The sequence below is a fragment of the Lepus europaeus genome, chromosome 23, assembly GCF_033115175.1.
Source record: "Lepus europaeus isolate LE1 chromosome 23, mLepTim1.pri, whole genome shotgun sequence".
NCBI classification, from domain to species: Eukaryota; Metazoa; Chordata; class Mammalia; order Lagomorpha; family Leporidae; genus Lepus; species Lepus europaeus.
Window position 1 is genome coordinate 18,708,336 of NC_084849.1, and position 19,297 is coordinate 18,727,632.

The following is a 19,297-nucleotide window of genomic DNA, read 5'->3' on the forward strand; positions in this document are numbered from 1 at the left end:
CGGGCTGCGGGCAGGTGGCGGCGCGGCGCGAGCCGGCGGCGGCGGGGTAGGTTGTGCGGCGGCCGCGGGGACCGGGGGCTGGCCGTGCGCCTTGGGCCCCTGACCTGCGAAGGGGCCAGGGGGGCTGCGGCGGGAGGGGGCGGCCAAGTTTCTGCCCGGCCGAGGCCACGGGAGGAAAGTTGGCAAAGTTGGCCAGGGAGGAGGCGGGGACCCCGTGGGTCTCCCCCGGCTGCCCGTGGGTGGAGAGGGAGACCCCGGGTTTTGCAGCCGAGGGAATATTTCTCCCGAGACTTGGGAGTGGATCCCGCGGGAAGAACCCGCACAGGGCAGCCAGTGGATCCCGCGCCACCCGGCTGCCAACTTGGGAGTGGATCCCGAGAAGGGATCGGGGTCTGGCGGCCTGGGGTCCCACTGGATCCCCAGGCGGGCGTTGACGGCGGAGGGTGATCGGGGCTGGAAGCAAGTGGATTCCCTCTCCCACGCATGTCTGAGCCTGGGAGTGGATTCCGAGAAGGGATCTGGGGGGCGGCGTCGCTGGAGACCCGGGGTACCCAGCCTGGGGCTGTTCGGCCCCGGACATCCGTGTAAGTTGGAGGCCCCGGAGGTGGACGGCGGGGAGCGAGGCGGGGCCTGGGGCCGGCGCGGGGCTCCGGGGCTTCGGACGCGTTCTCCTGGCCTGGCCTGCGCGCCCCTCCGCAGGCGCGCAGATGGGATTAAGGCTCCGCTTGCCGGCGCCTGCTCCCAGCCGGGCCCGCTCCGTTCCCCGCCCCGGTGGCGGCGCCGCCCGGGGTCGCGGGTGGGGCCCCCGGGGAGGGAAGAGGCGCGTCGCCCTGCGCCCGAGCCGAGGCTCCCCGCACCCTCCTGGCTCGCCCTCGCCGGGGGGCAGGGGCACCGCGCCCTGAAACCCGGAGCCGGGCGCGCGACCTCGGCGCGCCACCTGGGTGCCCGGGGCTTCCTGCCCGCCAGGCCGAACTTTCGGCGCGGGCAGCAGCCATTACCTCGGGGGAAGGGAAGGGGCCGTACCTGTTGCTTTCCCTCTGCAGCTTCTTTGTGACCTTGGGCCGAACCCCTAACGCGCCCGGGTTCCCCTCCGGATAACACACGCTGGGGGCGGGAGGGGGGAGGGACGCAACTGTCCCCTTCCTGGGGGGCGCGATTGGTGGGGAGGAGGTAGGGGCGGTGTGAAGGGTGAGGGCCTCCCCTCTCCGTCTGCCCGGCCCCATCCCCTGCACTTCCCCGACAGGATCTGAAGGGAGGCCTTGGAGAGCCAGCAGGCTGGGCTGTCTAAACTGTACGGTTAGAGATTTGAATTTGGCTTTTCTTCCCGTTGCGCTAATTGCCCCTCTGATACCTGGTCCGAGAGAGCTGCTCTTGGGTTTGGCTAATCAGTAACCAGGGCAAGTGGACCAGGCTTCTCTCTGGGCCAACTTCCCCCCGGGGAAATGCATCAGGGCTCCCACCCAAGCCCTGGATCACCCTCAGAGGCTGGCGCCTCCTCCCTCTGCCTCTGGGGACAGTGGCCAGGGGAGCTGAGCAGAGGTGAGGGCCCACCCCCCTCCCCTGCTCGGTGGTTTTGGAGGGGAATCCTTTTTGGAAGCTCTTCGTGCTTGGCAGGGGTGCAGTTACCTGGGGAGAAGTGCAGGGTTTCAGCTCCGTGGACGGCGCTCCAGCCGGGCACCTGGCCTGCCTGGCTCTTGGGCACCCCTTGTCTTGTGCACCTGTGCTGGGGGCTGCCGTGGCCCCCGGAGTTCAGGGTCTGTGCTCCTGAAAGTCCATTCTAGCTGCTGAGCTGTCCGCTTGCCAGGCTGTCTAGAGCTGGTTCTTGCTATTGGGGGTGCCGTCCTCACCCCAGATTCTGAGGCAGGGGGACAAGCCCCTTGCCCCCAGGGAGGTCCCAGGGGCTGGCTTTTAACCAAGGCTGATATAGGCAGGAGAATGTAGTAGCCGGCTCTCTGGTCTTAAGCATTTCTCTGCTGTGAGCATCACCAGACTGCTTTTGTGACCATCTCAGAGAAAGAACCCTCCCCCGCCACCGGGGGGGGGTGGGGTGGGAGGAGATATTTTATAAGTGCATTCATTCATCATTCATTCATTCATTCGAGGAGTGTCAAGGCCCCGTGTGGAAGGAGAGGATAACAGTTGCACGCTGAAGGACCGAAGCCTTTGTGAAAATAAGCAATGGTGCTGGAGGAGAGAACAGGATATGGGAGAGGCTCCGAGGCTTTGCCGCACAGGGAGGGTGGTCCTGGGCAGCTCCGGTGGGGAGGTGCTTGATTTGATGGGGGAGAGATGTTAGCATTTTGTAACAGACTGTGTGGATGGGGCCAGGGAGGAGGGGGTCTGGGGAGCTGGCTGGCGCCATGTCTGCTATGCTTGCTGGTTTGGACTTTATTCCAGGGCACTGGGGCGCCGTGGTAGGTTCTGTGCAGCCAGCTTGCCCTGTGAGGCGGGGGGAGGCCAGGGGATCAGGAAGGAGACTGCTGGGAAAACCCAGGCGAGAGGCGATAGTGGGCTGCACCAGGGTGGAGGAGAGTGATGGTGGTGACGCTGAACCGACAGTGACCCGTGTTCTCCTCAGAGAGCCCGTGGCAGGTGGCCTGAGGAGTGAGAGTGTGGATAATCCACGCAGCGCACAGAGAGCTGCCCGAGAGCTCATTACCTGGCCACCCAGGGCTGGCCAGAAAACATTTCCATCCCCAGCGACTTCCTGGGAGAGGGGGATGGGCTCGTGGTGCCCATTTCGCAGGTGCAGGGCTCCGTGCTGCGGTGAGCCCCCGTGGCAGGTCAGGGATGTGAACTCACATCCAGTTTGCACATAGGATGTTTGCAGTCAGCGAGGCCGGGTCCTAGAGAAACACAGAGTGCTGAGGCTGGGTTGGGGTTCAACCCAGGGAGGCTCTAGGAGGAGGCAGAAAGGAAGGAGCCAGCCAAGGAGACCTGAGCACACACTTGGCCCAGCTTCCTCCTGACTGTGGCCTTGGGCATGGTACATGGCTTTTCTTTTTTTGTTTTGTTTTGTTTTTGTTTGTTTGTTTTTTGTGGGCTTTTTTTTTTTTTGGCTTGTTTGTTTAAGATTTATTTATTTCAAAGACAGAATGACAGAGAGGCAGAGACAGAGACATAGAGAGGGAAAGATCTTCAGTCTACTGGTTCACTCCCTACATGGCCACAATGGCCAGGGCTAGGCCAGACTGAAGCCAGGAACCAGGAGCTTCAACCGGGTCTCTCCTGTGGGTGCAGGGGCCCAAACACTTGGGCCATCTTCTGCTGCTTTCCCAGGCACATTAGCAGGGAGCGGGATCAGAAGTGGAGCAGCCGGGACTCGAACCGGCACTTATATTGGATGCTGCGGGCAGCAGCTTAACGCACTAGGCTGCAGTGCTGGTCCCAGTACTTGTTTGAGACACTGGCTTCCTCATCTCTAACATGGGCTCACGACTCTCCCCTCCCTCTTGTGTGGCTGTGTGGGTTCAATGGAGCAGTGTGCAGAAGGTAGCGGGCGCAGAATCTGTCCAGGCTGTGTTAGGTAAGGCGAGGGCACGGTCATTATCAGTGTAGCCTGTCATCAGGATGTGCTCTGGGCAGGCGGTGCCTTGACCAGCCTGGTGTGTGTAGGGAGGGAAGGTGACCAAAGGTGACACTTGAGCCTTAAAGAACAAGTAGGAGGCAGGGAGCCAGGGTGGGATGGGGCGTCCCAGGCGGAAGGAGCAGCTCAGGCTAAGCCATAGTTCATTTGGAGAATTGCACGCTAATTGCTCTGCCCTGATCATAGGGTGTATTGAGTGAATAAAAGACTGTTGGCAGCAAACATTTGCATTGCGTCCCCCGCCACTCTCTGTGGATGGCAGGTTCGGAGGCTGTGGCAGGTTTGGGGCCAGAGGCATCCTCACCCACTCACCCACCTGGACCACGGGAGTGTGAACCCGGAGTGGACTCTCTCCCCTTGGAACCTAATTCTCCTTCCGTGGAAGAGGAGGGTTGGAGCCAGAAAGCAGGGAGAGCCCAGGGCTCATCAGAGCAGCCGCTGTGGCGCCAGGATCTGGGCTGAGCTCGCTCTCTGTGTTCCTTTTTATTTACAACAAACCCAGGCAGTGCTTTTGAGCTTCGCTCTGCAACTTGGAAAACTGAGGCTTTCAGAGGTTATGGGGTTTTTAGCCTGGAAGAGCTGGGATTTGAACCCAGAACCATCTGCCTTAGAGCCATGCCCCCTCCTCAGTTTTTGTGTTCCCAACACAGGGAAGAGGGCTTTGGGCGGCTCCCTCTACTCAAGCTGGTGTTTCAGAGAGCGCTGACAGCTGTTGGCTCTGGGGCACACCCACACAGACACACGGAGGTAGTTTTTCTCCCTTCAGTGCAACTGATATTGTACTGAGCGTCTTACGTGCAAATGGCCTGGGGAAGGTAGCAAAGTTCCCCGTGTGCTCCGGGATCCACTGGTTAGTTGTCTGGAAGGAAAGGATAGAGCCAGGCAAAGTGCGATGAGTCTACACATAGTCATGAACTTGACCCCTGGGAGGGAGGCGTGATGGCTGTTACATTTGTTAATTGCTCAGTTCAGTGACCTTTGAATCGTTCTGTAGCCTTGTGTGCATCAAGAATATAAAATGTTTCCAAAGCGTGATCTTTGGAAGCTACATCGCTGAGTCAGGAATGATAAACATTGGTCTGTATATATTTTGTGTTAAGAAAAAAACAGAATTGGGGCCAGCCTTGTGGTGGCTCAGGTAAAGCTGCCATTTGTGACACTGGCATTCCCTATGGGTGCCAGTTCAAGTCCTGGCTGCTCCACTTCCGAGCCAGCTCCCTGCTAATGCACCTGGGAAAGCAGTAGAAGATGGCCCAAGTCCTTGGACCCCTGCACCCATGTGGGAGATCCAGAAGAAGCTCCTGGCTTCAGCCTGATCCAGCCCCAGCTGTTGAGGCCATCTGGGGAGTGAACCAGTGGATGGACGATTTCTCTCTCTCTTCCTCTCTCTGATTCTGATCTTCCAATAAATAAACCTTAAAAAAAAAAAAATAGCACATAGCACACGAAGCACCTCTAAGATGGCAAAATGGAAGTAGTGATTAGGAAGTCTCCCAGCTCAGACCCCCAATCTCACTTCTCAATTTCTCTTGACCTTCCAGAAACTTCACTCACTCACACACACACACACACACACACACACCCTCATTTACTTCCTTGCCAGCCCCTGCTACACTGAGCCAATTTTCGGAGTTGTTTTCATGCCCGCTCTGGAGCCAGGGGGAAGGAGTTGGATCCTCGTGCTGCTGCTTATCGGCTGCATAACCTCAGGCAGGTGACCGAGCAGGTGACCTTGGGCAGGTGACTGTACCTCTCTGAGCCTGATTCCTTTACCAGGGAGCGGTGATGATAATGTGACTCCTGAGGGTCGCTGTGAGGAGCTGATGCGGAGGGCTTGATAGACAGGATGTGTCCATACGTACACACGTCCATATGTGTTCATTGTGCTTATTGCATTATGTTACTGTGGCCAGTGGTGGTCATGGCGCAGGTCCTATCACTGCCTCGGCTCTTGCCTCCATCTCTCTTTGTCGTCACTGCTGTGTCCAGTGATTCTCACTGATGCTGCCTGCAGGGCACACAGTAGGTGCTGTTAGTAGTCACGGCTCAAGCAAATGAGCCGATCTCTGCCGATGGCCTTTCTTCCACAGCAAGAGCAGTAGTGATAATCGTGCGGAATCTCATCTATACATGAAAAATAGGTTTGCGTACTTTTCCATTTCGGAATGCGTTGAGTTCCCCATTCTTTGTTGTTGTTGTTGTTAATGTGTGCATGTATTTGAGAGGCAGAGAGATGGAGGACGAGTGCCCTTCTGCTGATTCATCCCCCGAGTGCCAGAGCACAAGGGCCAGGACTGGTCCAGGTCGAAGAGGGACGCGGGGAGCTCAGTGCAAGGCTCCCACGTGGTTGGCAGGAGCTCATCACCACTGCCTCCCAGGGTCTGCATTAGCCAGAAGCCAGAATCCAACCCAGGCCCTCCAGGGAGAGATGCAGGCATCTTAACTAGCAGGCTCATGCTAAACGCCTGCCCCCACCCCCACCATCCTTTTTAAAGACTGGGTAATATTCCCAGACACGAAGGGGCCTGTTAGTGAAGTGACCGCCTGGTGCCAGGCACGGCGTTGTCCCTGTTTGTGCTGTGACACACAGCACTGCGGTGAACACCCCTGCTTGTGTGTCTCTGCCCACCTGCTGCCCTAGATTGGAGCGTGGATGATTCCAGAATGTGGAACTGTTGGGATAAAGGGTGGTTAGAATGTTGCTGCTGTGTACCCCACACAACCCCATGGCTGTGCCAGAAGGAGCCTGTTTGTATAGGAGAGGGGCTTCAAAATGTTTGTGGAAATTGGAATTCCAAGATCAGTTTATTTTGCTACAAACAATTCGGAAATCCATGCAGACCTACTTCGTATGGTGGGTTTTCCATGAACTTTTGGAAGACCTCTCATATGCATGGGTTTCAAAAAGTTTTTGCACCAAAATAAACTCCTCTTTGAATTGCATTTTCCCCAAACCTTTTGAAGTCCCCCAGGATTTCGGAGAGAAGAGACGGGTTGGCTCTGTCTTGTCAGCGGATGTGGGACGTGACATGCCTCTGGGCAGTAGGGAAGGTGATGGCTCCTGTGGGTTGCATGTTATTTTTTGGTCCTTGGATTCTTTTTAAAAGATTTATTTATTTGTTTATTTGAAAGGAAGCGTTATTGAGAGAGAGGGAGAAAGAGAGATCTTCCACTCTAATTTACTCCTCAAAGGTTGCAATGGCCAGGGCTGGGCCAGGCTGAAGCCAGGAGCCTGGAACTCCATCCAGGTCTCCAGTTTGGGTGCAGGGGCTCAAGCCCTTGGCCATTCATTTGCTACCTTCCTAAGTCATTAGCAGAGAGCTGGATCAGAAGTGGAGCAGCCAGGGCTCGAACCGGCGCTCATGTGGGATGCTGGCATTATAGTGGTTTAACCTGCTATGTCCTGACACTGGCCCTGACCCTGGGGTTTCAATCTTTGTTTTGTGTCTTGGAAGACAGTGCCCATGTGCACACCAGACCCTCTGGAAATACAAGGTCCTCGTGTCAGTCACAGTGTTTTGTGACCATAGTGCGTGAAACACATCTCCCATGTTCTAGTTGGCCTTGTAGCAATCATTTGATGCGCGTGGTCAGCAGGTGGCTTGGTTCACCTTGGCTGGCCTTGGCTGACCTTGGCTGGCCGGCTGGACCGCAGGCATTGGGTTGGTTTCAGGTCTTCGTGCAGATGCCCAGGCTGAGGGACAGCAGGAGCCAGGGCACCTGTTCTGAGCCAGACAGCAGGTGTGCAGGAGCTCAGGTGGGAGCTGGTGCACTCTGCCCTTATTCACTGGGCCTCTGTGGGTCACATGCCCAGGCCGACATTAACAGGCCGAGGCGTACTCCTCTCCTGGAGCCCACATGAGGAATCGCTGCATGGTGGGTGGCGGCACAGTGGTTCAGGCACCCACATAGGGGCTGGCATTGTGGTGTGGCGAGGGAAGCTGCCGCCCGCCATGCTGGCATCCCATATTGGAGCACGGTTCGCGTCTTGGCTGCTCTGTTTCTCCAGCTCCTGGATTTGGGGGTGAACCAGCAAGGAAGATACCATCCCCCCCTCTTCAAATAAATAAATATTAAAAAAAAGATGCCTACCTCCCGTCTCAGAGTGGCCGGGTTCCATTCCCCACTCTGCTTCTGATCCAGCTTCCTGCTGATGCACACTCTAGGTGATGGCTCAGGTACCTCGGTCCCTGCTACCCATGTGCTGGACCCAAATGGAATCCCAGGCTCCTGGCGTGGGCCTGGCCCAGCCCTGCTATTGCGAGCATTTGGGGAGTGAACCAGCAGATGGAAGATCTGTCTCTGTCGCTCTGCCTTTCAAATACATGAAAATAAACAAATAAGACGTTAAAAAGTTGCTGACGCATGTAGAGCCTGCTCCTGTGGGACAGGTCCTTGCAGGAGTGCAGGGTTTGCCTGGAGCGGCTGGTAGACCCATGGCTCCAGATTCCAGCAGGGAGGAGTGGACTCAGAACCCCGGCTCAGGTCAGTAGCCGGGACCAGACAGAACCTCAGTGTCCTCTTCTGGAGAATGGGCACAGTGTGTCTGTCTGGCAGAGCTCCTGTGACGCTTGAGTGCGGTGTGGGTATAAGGAGGCGTTTGCACCCGTGCTGGGAGGTGTGCGGGAGCAGGAGGAGAGTCCGGATGTTGCGTCTTGTTCTGGCCCTGGCTTACAAGTCTTTAAGCTGTGGTCCCGGCAGCCCGTGCGGTAGCGTAGTAAGATCAGGGGAGGCTGTGGGAGGGACGGGGTCAAGGTTCAAATCCGAGCTCTGACACTGGGCCATGTGGACTTGGACCAGACTCGTCACCGTCATCTTCTCTCGGCCTCAGTTTGCCTTCTTTGTGGCCCACGTTAGAGAGCCTGGGCTCAGATATCTGGCGGTCCCAGCTCTCGACTCAATAAAGCTGACCCTGAGATACAGCAGAGGTGGCTCAAGTGACTGTGTTCCTACCACATATATTAAGACCTGGATTGAGGTTGTTTTTTTTTTTTTTTTGAATGGGAGAGAGAGAAACTTCTATCTGCTGGTTCACTCCCTAAATGCCTACAACAGCTGGGGCTGGGCCAAGGCTAAAACCAAGAGCCAGGAACTCCATCTGGGGCTCCTATGGGGGTTGCAGGGGAGCCTGCCCAGGCGCATAGGCAGGAAGCTGGATGTGAAGTGGAGCAGCCGGGACTCGATCCTGTGCTCTCCTATGGGATGCTGGTGTCGTGGATGGCAGCGTAGCTCACTGTACACACGCAGGCCCCTGTGCCTTGTTTTATTAAGTCCTCATAACACTGATGAGGAAAGATGCTACTAATGCTTTTCCCATCTTACAGATGATGAAATTGGGGCACCCTGGCCAGAGTGACCAGGGAATGCCTGGCCGAGAGGACCCGAGCCCTGTGCAGGGGACCCTGGTCGGCCCACACAGCTCTGTTTTCAGCGGGCTCATGGCAGGGCTGTGGGTGTGTCTTTTCTGTCTGTTTGGATTCCCCAGCGACAAAACCCTTCCTGGGGACTGTCCTGTTTACCTGGGACGAGGCGAGGCCCTGCGGTGGGGATGGAAGCTGGGGTGAGGGGCCCTCCCCGCAGAGGCGGAGGCCACAGGTGCATGGCGGACAGGCAGGCCACTCTCTGAACTCCTGCCGCCCAGCCTGCCGGGACTGGAGGCCCAGGCCTTGGCACAGGTGCTGCCTGCTCAGCCCTGCCCGGTGCCCTGGGTGAGGCTGGGGAGTGACTTGGCTGGGAACTCCCAGGGCCCTTTGGCCTGGAAGCTGCCCAGGTTTGTCTCTTGCTTTCACTTTAGGTCCAGGCACCGGGAGACTCCCGCTGCTGCCTCTAGAACCAGGGTCTGCGTGTGGCACGGGAAGGGGTCCTGGGCCAGCGGGGGGAGGACGCAGAGTGCCTTAGGAGGAGTTTGGGGCCAGGAGTTGTAGTACTGGTGTCCCCGCTGTGTGTCCTTGGGTAAGCTGCTTCGCTTCTCTGAGCCTCTTCTGCAGGGAGAGGGGAAGTGGATCCCAGAACCTCTTATTCCTGCTGTGCCTTCTGGGAGGACTGGAAACCAGCCCTTTTGAAGTCTGGGCCTAGAAAAACCAACCTGCCCTGGCCCACTGTGGGCTGGGCCCTTTGCTGGGGAGGCGCTGTGTGGTCCGTGTGCCTGCTCAGCAGATCTGGGGATGACTGAGGCCACTGGTGATGTTAACCCCTATCCCAGGGCAGGAGCAGGCTCCGTGAGGCTGGCTGGGGGTCAGGGGTGGCAGACGCCGGCTTGGAACCCAGGTCTGCCTCCTGCAGAGCCCCAACCTCGTGGGAAATAGGGTCTCTCCCCTCGGCTGTCCCAGGGCTGTGTGCCCTTGCTCATCTTGAGATATGTTATCATTTTTATCTTTGTTAGTTATTGAGTGCCTACTGTATACCTGGGCTTCAGAGCTGCCTGGGGCAGCTCCCTCACGGGGGAGGAAAATGAGGGGACAGAGAGCAGTGGAAGTCCATGCTCTTGACCTTGACCCTCACCTTCCCACAACCCTTGATGGACTGTGGTGACGGCAGCTTCGGCAGCAGGCAGACCACCTTCTCAGAGAGATAGCACGTGCCTGCTGGCTGTCGACTCTCCAAAAAGGTGGCCAGCACTCGGGCCAGGCTTGCTTTGGCGCCTGATGTCTTCCTCTCTGGTCCCTCTGCCTTGCCTTCCTTTAATTCGTTAACAAAGGAGGTGGCTTGTGGGCAGACAGGGAAAAGCCAAAAAAGCCGGGTGGAGGAATTTTTGGAATGCCCAGAATGCTGGCTGGCCGAGCCTAGCAGGTGTGAGCCATCCCTCCTGGCTTTGGTTGGGGTCAGCCTGGTGTCCACTGGGGCTCTCCGGGCACCGCCCAGTTCCTGCCCGAGGCCTGAGTCACCGCTGGGAAGGTGGCCATGCTGAGGGTGGCGGCAGCCCTGGGCTCACAGGCTGGCTGGGTTTGCTTGCCCGAGGTAGGAGTGGCTTTCCCTTGGGATGGGGGTGCTGCTGTCCGTCAGCCTGGCCGGGAGCTCCCAGTGAGGTCATGGGGTGAGTGCAGGGGTGTGTGGACAGACAGTGGGGGTGATGCCGGTTGGAGCCCTCATCAGTCTCTGGGGTACGGTGGGTGTCCTGTACGTTTCATGATCTCGTGGTAGGTCCGGCTGCCTCATGATAGCGGTGCCACTAGGCTGCCTTTTATTTCCCAAATTGGCCATTTGTGTGCTCTTCCTGTCCCTGTTATACGGCCAGACCTTTTTACTGTTGAACACTCAAAAATACAGACCCTAAAAGGAGATGGTCTCCCGTCCTAAACAGCACCGGGGCCCCCTGTGCTGCGCCGTCTACACTGGTTCATCACAGCGTGCGTGTGGACGCGTTAGCTGACGGATGTCAGCTCTGTTACCTTGGGACGTGGAATGTGGGCTTGATTCTCAGGTGGCCTGGATTCCAGGCCCGAATCTCTGACCGCTTAGCTGTCTGTTTTTGACAGGGACACCTGCCTTTCTCTGAGCTCCAGCTGTTCCTTGGTAGATTTTTTTACTTATTTTCATTTTATTTGAAAGGCAGATATATGTGCAAAGAGATATATAGATAGATGTAGACAGATATATATAAATCGCTGTATCTATATAGATACGTGCAGATAGATGATGGATTGTATATCCCTAGATATCTACATGTGTCTTTCTAAACAGGTGAAGATACATAGACATACAGATTTATATAGATATCTAGCTATCATGTATCTATGTATCTAGAGAGAGAGAGACAGAGACAGAGCTCTCGTCCACTGGTTCACTCCCCAAATGCCTACAGCAGTCAGTATAGGACCAGGCCAACATCAGGAGCCTGGAACTCCATCCAGGTCTCCCACGTGGGTGACAGGGACTCAATCACGTGAGCCATCCCTGCTGCCCCCCGGGGTGTACATCCGGGGAAGCTGGAGTCTGAAGTGGAGCTGGGACTTGGACCCAGGGGTGTGGGCTGTGGGCATCCCAAGGGGCGTCTATACTGCCGTGCCCATTGCCGCCCCCTGTGCTTCGTGAAGTGGGGTGGCCATGGGGATCAAGGGAGCCGGTGTCCGTGCAGGGCTTAATGAGACACTTGGCACCCAGCAAATGCCCAGGGCCTTCTCGCTGTCGTTTCGCATAGACATGGCCTTTTCCTTGTTTGGGGAGACGGCCTCTTCTAGAATGCTGTGATTGACGGCAGGCAGGTGCGTTGGAGATGCAGGTTGGGAGGCGGGGAGGGGTGTGTGTGTCTCAGGCACCGCCCCTTTAGCTCCCGCGGTGGGGGTTGCACAGAACAGGGCTCAGCCAGATGCTCTGGCCCACACCAAGCGAGCTGGGTGCCTTCCCCAGCCAGTCCTGATCTCTATCGCTCAGGGATGCTTCCTGTCCCAGGCGAGGCCTGGGCGTTGTCCAAGTTAGAGCTGCTGGATGGTCCCAGCGGGCTGGAGGTGGCCGTGTAAAATGAGCTCACCAAGAAGTCTTCCAGCACCTCCGCTGGCTGCTCCAGGGGCTTCGGCGGAGAGGATCCCCTTCCAGGCCAGGGCCCCTGCAAGGAGGCCGGGGAGAGGAGAGGGTTGTGTGAGGGGCCACAGGCAGTGGAACCTGGGTTTCAGAAGTGAGTGGGCTCGCGTCGGGAGACGCTGTTGTCCTTCGCTTCCTCCATGCCCTGGGGTGGGTAAATGCAGCCTCAGTTTCTTGCTCTGTGAAATGGGGTTAATATTAGATCTCAGGAGTAGGTTGCTGTGCCATCCCATGTGAAGGCCCCTAGTGCAACCAGATACACAGTGCTTCTTCCTCTTCCTCATCTGCTATGTTAGCAACAAGATTCACTGAGCCAGCTCGCTCTGTGTTATCTCGCTGGATCCTTGTAATAGATGATAGTTGCTATTATTCTTATTTGTAAACTAAAAGCATTTATTTATTTATTTGAGAGACAAAGATTGAGCAACACAAACACTGAGAGAGCTCCCAGCCACTGGTAGACTGACCAGATGTCCAGAGTGGCCCCGGCCAGAGCCAAAGCCAGGAGCCAGGAGCTGGGAACTCCATCCAGGTCTCCCCCATGGTGGCAGGGACTCAGTCACTTTGTGTCATCGCTGCTACCTCCCAGAGCTTGCAGTAAGTAGCAGGAAGCCGGAGGCAGGAGCCAGAGCTGGGAACTGAACCCAGGACTCGGACATGGGATGTGGGTCTCTTAACCGCTAGGCCAAACTCCCTGTCGTCGCTGTTGGTAATTCCCTGCCTAGCTGTCCGATTTCACGTTGCCTGGGAGTATTTTTAACCTTGGCTTCGTGTCTTTGAGTGCGTGATGAGACATGATCAAGCCACGGCGGTGCTGGTTATGTCGCTGGTGCAGCCCGGAGGTGTTTGTTGGGAATCCACTCCCTGGCCGGTCCAGCACTTGCAGTATGGAGCGCCTGCCCCCTGGGTCTTCTGGGGCTGATCTTGAAAACCCTGCTTGCTTTTCTTGTCCGTGATACCGCTGTGCTCTGCCTCCACCCGTGAGCGATCTCGGCCATACTGTTTTAGCTACTGTCCAATCCTGGGGGTCCCCGCGAGACTTCGCAGAGCAAATGTGGTCCCCACAATGGAGAACATCCCCAGAGCCCCTCTCAGCGGGGAGGGGGACCCATCTGGCTGCTGTGGGGATTTGCAGCCGGGATTTCGGTTCTGAATTTACCCCCAGGAAGTGCATTTTGGGTGAGTGGGTCACAGAGGGAGGACTTCGGTTTGTCCACGGAGAGCTGGGAGGTCGAGCTTCTCGTGTGCCGCTGGCTTGTGCTATGGCCTGGGTGCCTCCTGGAAGAGTCTGGAATCTTCAGATGCCACTGCTTCTAGAATGGTTTCTTCAACGGGGCTTCCAAAGGGAGAAGGGTCCCGAGGATTGCCGGCTCTGGGGTGTCTGGTGTGAAGGCGGGGCGCAAAGTTGGCACTGAAAGGAACAGGACCCAGCCCAGCTGGCCACTGGCTTCCCCTCCTTCCAGGAGGCTTCCCCCCTTCCACTGGCTTTGAAGTCCAAGATCAGGCTAGAACATGATGCAACACTTGACATATGACTCTTTGGGCGGTTCTTATTTAAAAATATCATTGTGGAGGGGCTGGCGTTGTGGTACAGCTGGTTAAGCTGCCTGCAACACTGGCATCCCATATGGACGCTGGCTCGAGTCCTGTGCTGCTCCACTTCCCATCCAGCTCTCTGCTATGGCCTAGGAAAGCAGTAGAAGATGGCCCAAGTCCTTGGGCCCCTGCACCCACGTGGGAGACCCAGAAGAAGCTCCAGGCTCCTGGTTTCAAATCTGCCCAGCTCCAGCTATTTGTGGCCATTGAGGGAATGAACCAGCGAATGGAAGGCCTCTCTCTCTCTCTCTCTCTGCCCCTGCCTCTCTGTAACTCTGCCTTTCAAATAAATAAATAAATCTTAAAAAAAAATCATTGTGGAATACTAGCCAAAATAAAAAAGTAAAAAAAAAAAAATAAATAAATAAAGCAAGACCAACCAAAATGTCACCACTCAGAAGTTACAGTGGTTAACAGCTAAAGGAGTAAACATAGTTAATGTTTACGGAGCACTTACTACCTGCTTTGCACACTTTACTTCTTTTCATTCATTCAGAAAACTACTCATGAGAGGTTTGTTTAAGACACTGTGTACATGAGTATGTATGTATGGTCACAGTCACCCACAAGCTCTGATCACGCGTTGGTTCTTCCATCTCCCATCCATCCATCCATCACCCATCCGTCATCCATCATCCATCCGTCATCCATCATCCATCCGTCATCCATCATCCACTCATGCATCTGATCCCTCCGCCCATCTGCCCATCCATCTACCTTTGTTTCCTCTCCCTCCCTCCCTCCCTCCCTTCCCATCCCACAACACCTGCCAAGCACTTACTCTGTGCCAGGTACCATTCTGGGAACCGAGGATGTGGCAGGGTTCGGTGTCTTTATGGACCCGACGTTCTTGTGGAAATAGATGCACAGCCTCTTAACATAATTTAAGGCAGTGATGAAAAACTGGCAAAAATACAAGACAACGATGTGGAGGATGAGTGTGTGTTTTAGATGGGGTGGTTAGCAAGGGCTCTTTGAGGAAGTGGCCTCTGTGCTGAGACCTGCAGGAGATAAAGGAGGCACCTGGAGAGCCCAGAAGAGAGTGTTCTTGGCAGACTGACTGGCAGGTGCAAAGGTCCTGAGCAGGGGGCATGCAGTGATAGCAAAGGGAACAGGGAGAGAGATCCAGGGTGGGCTGATTCAGGCCTGGAGGACTGTGCCAGGCCATGTGGGGTGTACGGTAAGTGCCAGGGTCCATCTTGACACGATCTGGTCCAGGTTGTGAAAGGACCCTTCTGGCCGCTGAGCAGGGAACAGGCTCAGTTCCAAAGGCGGGAGTGGCAGCCTGGAGGGCTGGGAGGCGGTGGCACAGGGTGCAGGTGCGTTACCATGACTCCTGGCGCACTCGGCACAGAGCCCGCTGTGCAACCGTGTGCTTGCTGGTGCGTTACCTCTCCAGTGTCTGTCTGTCCTAGGGGCCTTGGCTCGGCTCCCTGCTGTGTCCCCAGTACAGTGGCTGACACACGGCAGACCTGCTCCACTGGGTGAGTTCTAAAATCATAGTGAGAAAGCGTAACAACAACAGTAGCGTGCCAGCGCCAAGCGGCCGTGCCCGGCTCCCGCCCGCCCCTTGTACCCCCCACCCTGACCCCGTGTCCTCCTCTGCCTCCTGTGCTGCTTCGACTGTGGGAGTTTCTCTGGTAGATGCCGTGCCGATGTTCAGGTTGTGCTGATGTTCGGGAAAGGACTGCCAGCCGGACCTGGGGCTGGGTGGGGCAGGTTTGGATGGGGGAGGCCTCTTGTCTTCGATGTAGTGGAGGACTGAAGCTCAGGTTTCCAGCCCCACTTCCCCAGCCTCGTGACCCTGGGCAGGCCCCGCACCCGCCGTGAGCTTGTTTGCTAAAGCAGCGATGCTGCCACCCGCTATTGGCCCCAGGTACTGAGCTCATGCATGCAGGTCTCACGGTGGTTGCATTCTTGTTCCCATTGTCCAGGTGAGGAAACTGAGGCCAGGTGAGATTGAGTCACAAGCCCATGGTTGTTCAGGAGGTGGTGGAGCAAGGGTTATTTATTTATTTTTTTAAAGATTTATCGGGGGCCGGCGCCGTGGCTCACTTGGTTAATCCTCCACCTGCGGCGCCGGCATCCCACATGGGTGCCAGGTTCTAGTTCCGGTTGCTCTTCTTCTAGTCCAGCTCTCTGCTGTGGCCCTGGAGGGCAGTGGAGGATGGCCCAAGTGCTTGGGCCCTGTACCCGCATGGGAGACCAGGGAGAAGCTCCTGGCTCCTGGCTTCGGATCAGCGCAGCTCCGGCCGTGGCGGCCATTTGGGGAGTGAACCAACGGAAGGAAGACCTTTCTCTCTGTCTCTCTCTCTTACTAACTCTATCTGTCAAATAAATAAATAAAAAAGTTTAAAAAATGTTAAAAAAAGATTTATGTATTTGAAAGGCAGAGTTGATAGAGAGAGAGAGAGAGTTCCATCCTGTGGTTCACTCCCCAAATGGCTACAAAGGCTGGAGCTGGGCCAGTCCAAAGCCAGGAGTCTGGGACTCCATCTGGGTCTCCCATGTGGGTGGCAGGGTCCCAAGTACTTGGGCCATCCTCTGCTACCTTCCCAGGAACATGAACTGGGGCTCGTATGGGGTGCAGGCGGCGGCTTCACCTGCTGTGCTACAGTGCTGGCCCCAGAGCTGGGGTTTGAACTTGGAGCTAATGCCTGACTTCAGTGTTCTTTCCCCAGTGTGAATCATTCTTGGATCACTTTGCACTTTCTTTTAATTTGTGTACCACCTACAGTTGAGTTAATATATTTCTTGCCTTCATCTCTTTAAATAATTCTCTTGGGGTCTAATTCACATATTACCCAATTCATTTGTTTGAAGTATATGATTGGGTGGTTTTGGGTTTTTTGTTTGCTTTTTAAAAGATTTATTTATTCTTACTTGAAAGGCAGAGTTACAGAGAGAGGGAGAGATAAAGCGGGAGAGAGATCTTCCATCTGCTGATTCACTCCCCAAGTGGCCACAATGGCCAGGGCTGGGCCAGACTGAAGCCAGGAGCCTGGAACCCCCTTTGGGTCTCCCAGTGGGTGCAGGGGCCCAAGCACTTGGGCCGTCTTCTGCTGCTTTCCCAGGTGCATTAGCGGGGAGCTGGATCAGAAGCAGAGCAGCTGGGTCTCGAACTAGCACTCTGCTGTGGGATGCTGGTGTCATAAGGGGCATAACCTCTCTTGCCACCACTCTGGCACTTGAACTTATCTTTTAATTCCATTGTCCGTGAACTTCTTGAAGTCCCCTCGTGTTCGTCGGCGTGCTGTGGAGGCGCACACCCCACACTCTGGCGTTCTCAGCACACGGTACCAGGCTGCCCCCAGAGGAGCTGTAAGCAGATTGTTCTCTGGGGAGAGGGTGGGGGGTGACGAGAAGTCCCGCGAGGGAGAAAGGCGCGTGCCTCTGGAACAGCGTTGTTCATGTTCCCTCTCAGTCTTTCCTGCTGCCCCTCCCCATGTGGCCTTGCGGTTGGGGTCACACGTGGACAGCGCCAACCGCACGCGGGAGCGCTGCTCCCACCCGTGCAGTGGATGGCCACATCGGACCTGCCTGTTGCATTGGTCAGCAGGAGTGGAAGGTTGTCCTTCTGTGGAGTTCAGCCTCGGGATGATCCTGACATTGACCCCCTTTTGCAGATGCGAAAACTGAGCCTCCGCGAGGGAGGGAGGTGATTCAACTGGGGAGACACAGCCAAGACGGGCAGAACTGGATCCAAATTCCCTGCTCCTCGCCTCTCGTTTCCCAGGCCTCCTTTTGCACTTGGCAATGGCGGCTGCTGACTCACCAGCAGGGGACGGGAGCCTTGGCTTATTTGTCCAGCGGTGGGGATGGGTTTCCTGCACCACTCTTCCTCCCCTCCATTCAACGTGGGCTTCCTGCCTGGTTCCAGGGAGCCGCGTGAGAAGTGGCGCGCGCTTGCAAGCTGATGGGCTGGGGTTCGAGCAAGTGTGCAGGTCCCTGGTCTCTGGGGACTCAGACCACCTGGTCCTCGCCTTCCCCAGCCTGAGCCAGCGCCCCGGGTTCCGGGCTCCCGGCTCTGCTGGAGCAGGGAACACTGCAGCAGGCCCCTCCCCCTGCTGGGAGAGGCTTGCTCCACATTTGGCAATTCCCTGCTTAGGGAGCAGAATCCCCCGGGGGCGGGCATTGGATCCCTGCCCTAACAAGGCTGTCTGGATTTTTGTGCCTTTCTTTTGGATACCTTCCTCTTCAGGGGAGGGAACAAAAGGCTTGGAGAGGATGCCGGCTTCGCTTAAGGTCACACAGCCAGGCGGGAGCTGAGCCGGGAAGAGATACCAGCTTCCTGTTTCATGCGTCTTCCACCTGACACCCCTCTCGGCCTCCCTCCTCCCGGGTTGTTGTGGGGACCTGTCCTTACTGCTCGTCTGTAGCGGGTGTGACGTGCTTGGGGCGCCCAAGCCCGGGAGTGGAACACCTGCCATATTCACCTGCCAGACCTGGGCACTCCTCCTGGTGATGCAGGGAGAGCCCGCTGGCCTGGTGGCTACATGAAGATGCTCTGTGTATCCAGCACCTTGGTGGGAGCAGGAGCAGGTCTGCTCAGCCCAGCGGCGCCCTCCTCTGGCTGGGCCTGGGACTGCAGTGCGGTGGAGTAGGGTGCCCCGGCTGGGAAATGCTGAGGGTGAGGACTCCAGCCTTCAGGGCCCCACGAGGGTGACCAGGGCTCCCCAGGGAAACAGCCCTGACTCCCAGTCTTGTCTCTACACCAGTCACAGCACCTGCTGTGTTTCAGGGTTCCTATCTGCAGGGTGCCTGCAAACTGGGCATGAAGTGGGTGCCCAGAAAGTGACCAGATGATGGGGGCGAGAGGGTACAGCAGAGCGGGAGCTCCGGGTTTGAGTCCTTGGCTTCCCACTTGCTGCTCAGTTTCCCTGTCTGTACAATGGAAATGGTAATAGAGCCCCCGGTTGAGGGGCTGGACTTGAGATACTGCCCATGGAATTTTTTTTTTAAAGATTTATTTCTGGCCAGCGCTGTGGCTCAACAGGCTAATCCTCTGCCTTGCGGCGCCGGCACACCGGGTTCTAGTTCCGGTTGGGGCACTGATCCTGTCCCAGTTGCCCCTCTTCCAGGCCAGCTCTCTGCTGTGGCCAGGGAGTGCAGTGGAGGATGGCCCAAGTGCTTGGGCTCTGCACCCCATGGGAGACCAGGAGAAGCACCTGGCTCCTGCCATTGGAACAGCGCGGTGCGCCGGCCACAGCGCGCTACCGCGGCGGCCATTGGAGGGTGAACCAACAGCAAAAGGAAGACCTTTCTCTCTGTCTCTCTCTCTCTCACTGTCCACTCTGCCTGTCAAAAATTTAAAAAAAAAAAAAGATTTATTTCTTTAAAAGGCAGAGAGAGAGAGAGAGAGAGAGAGAGAGAGAGAGATTGATCTTCTGTCCACTGGTTCACTCCCCAAATGGCTGCAATTGTTGGGAGTGGGCCAGGCGGAAGCCAGGATCCTGGGGCTCCATCTGGGTCTCCCCCATGGGTGGCAGGGGACCCAGTGCTTGGGCCATCCTCTGCTGCTTTCCCAGGTGCATTAGCAGGGAGCTGGATTGGAAGTGGAGCAGCCAGGACTTGAACCAGTGCTCCAACACGGGATGC

General features: G+C 56.6%; 1 protein-coding gene across 1 annotated transcript in view; it reads left to right on the forward strand.

Moving 5' to 3' along the window:
* Positions 1–19,297, forward strand: part of KIAA1671 (KIAA1671 ortholog) — a 193,052-nt gene continuing 173,755 nt past the window's right edge. The window contains exon 1 of the mRNA XM_062182721.1: positions 1–46. The gene's annotated coding sequence lies outside the window, so the exon portion shown is untranslated. The remainder of the gene's footprint in view (positions 47–19,297) is intronic.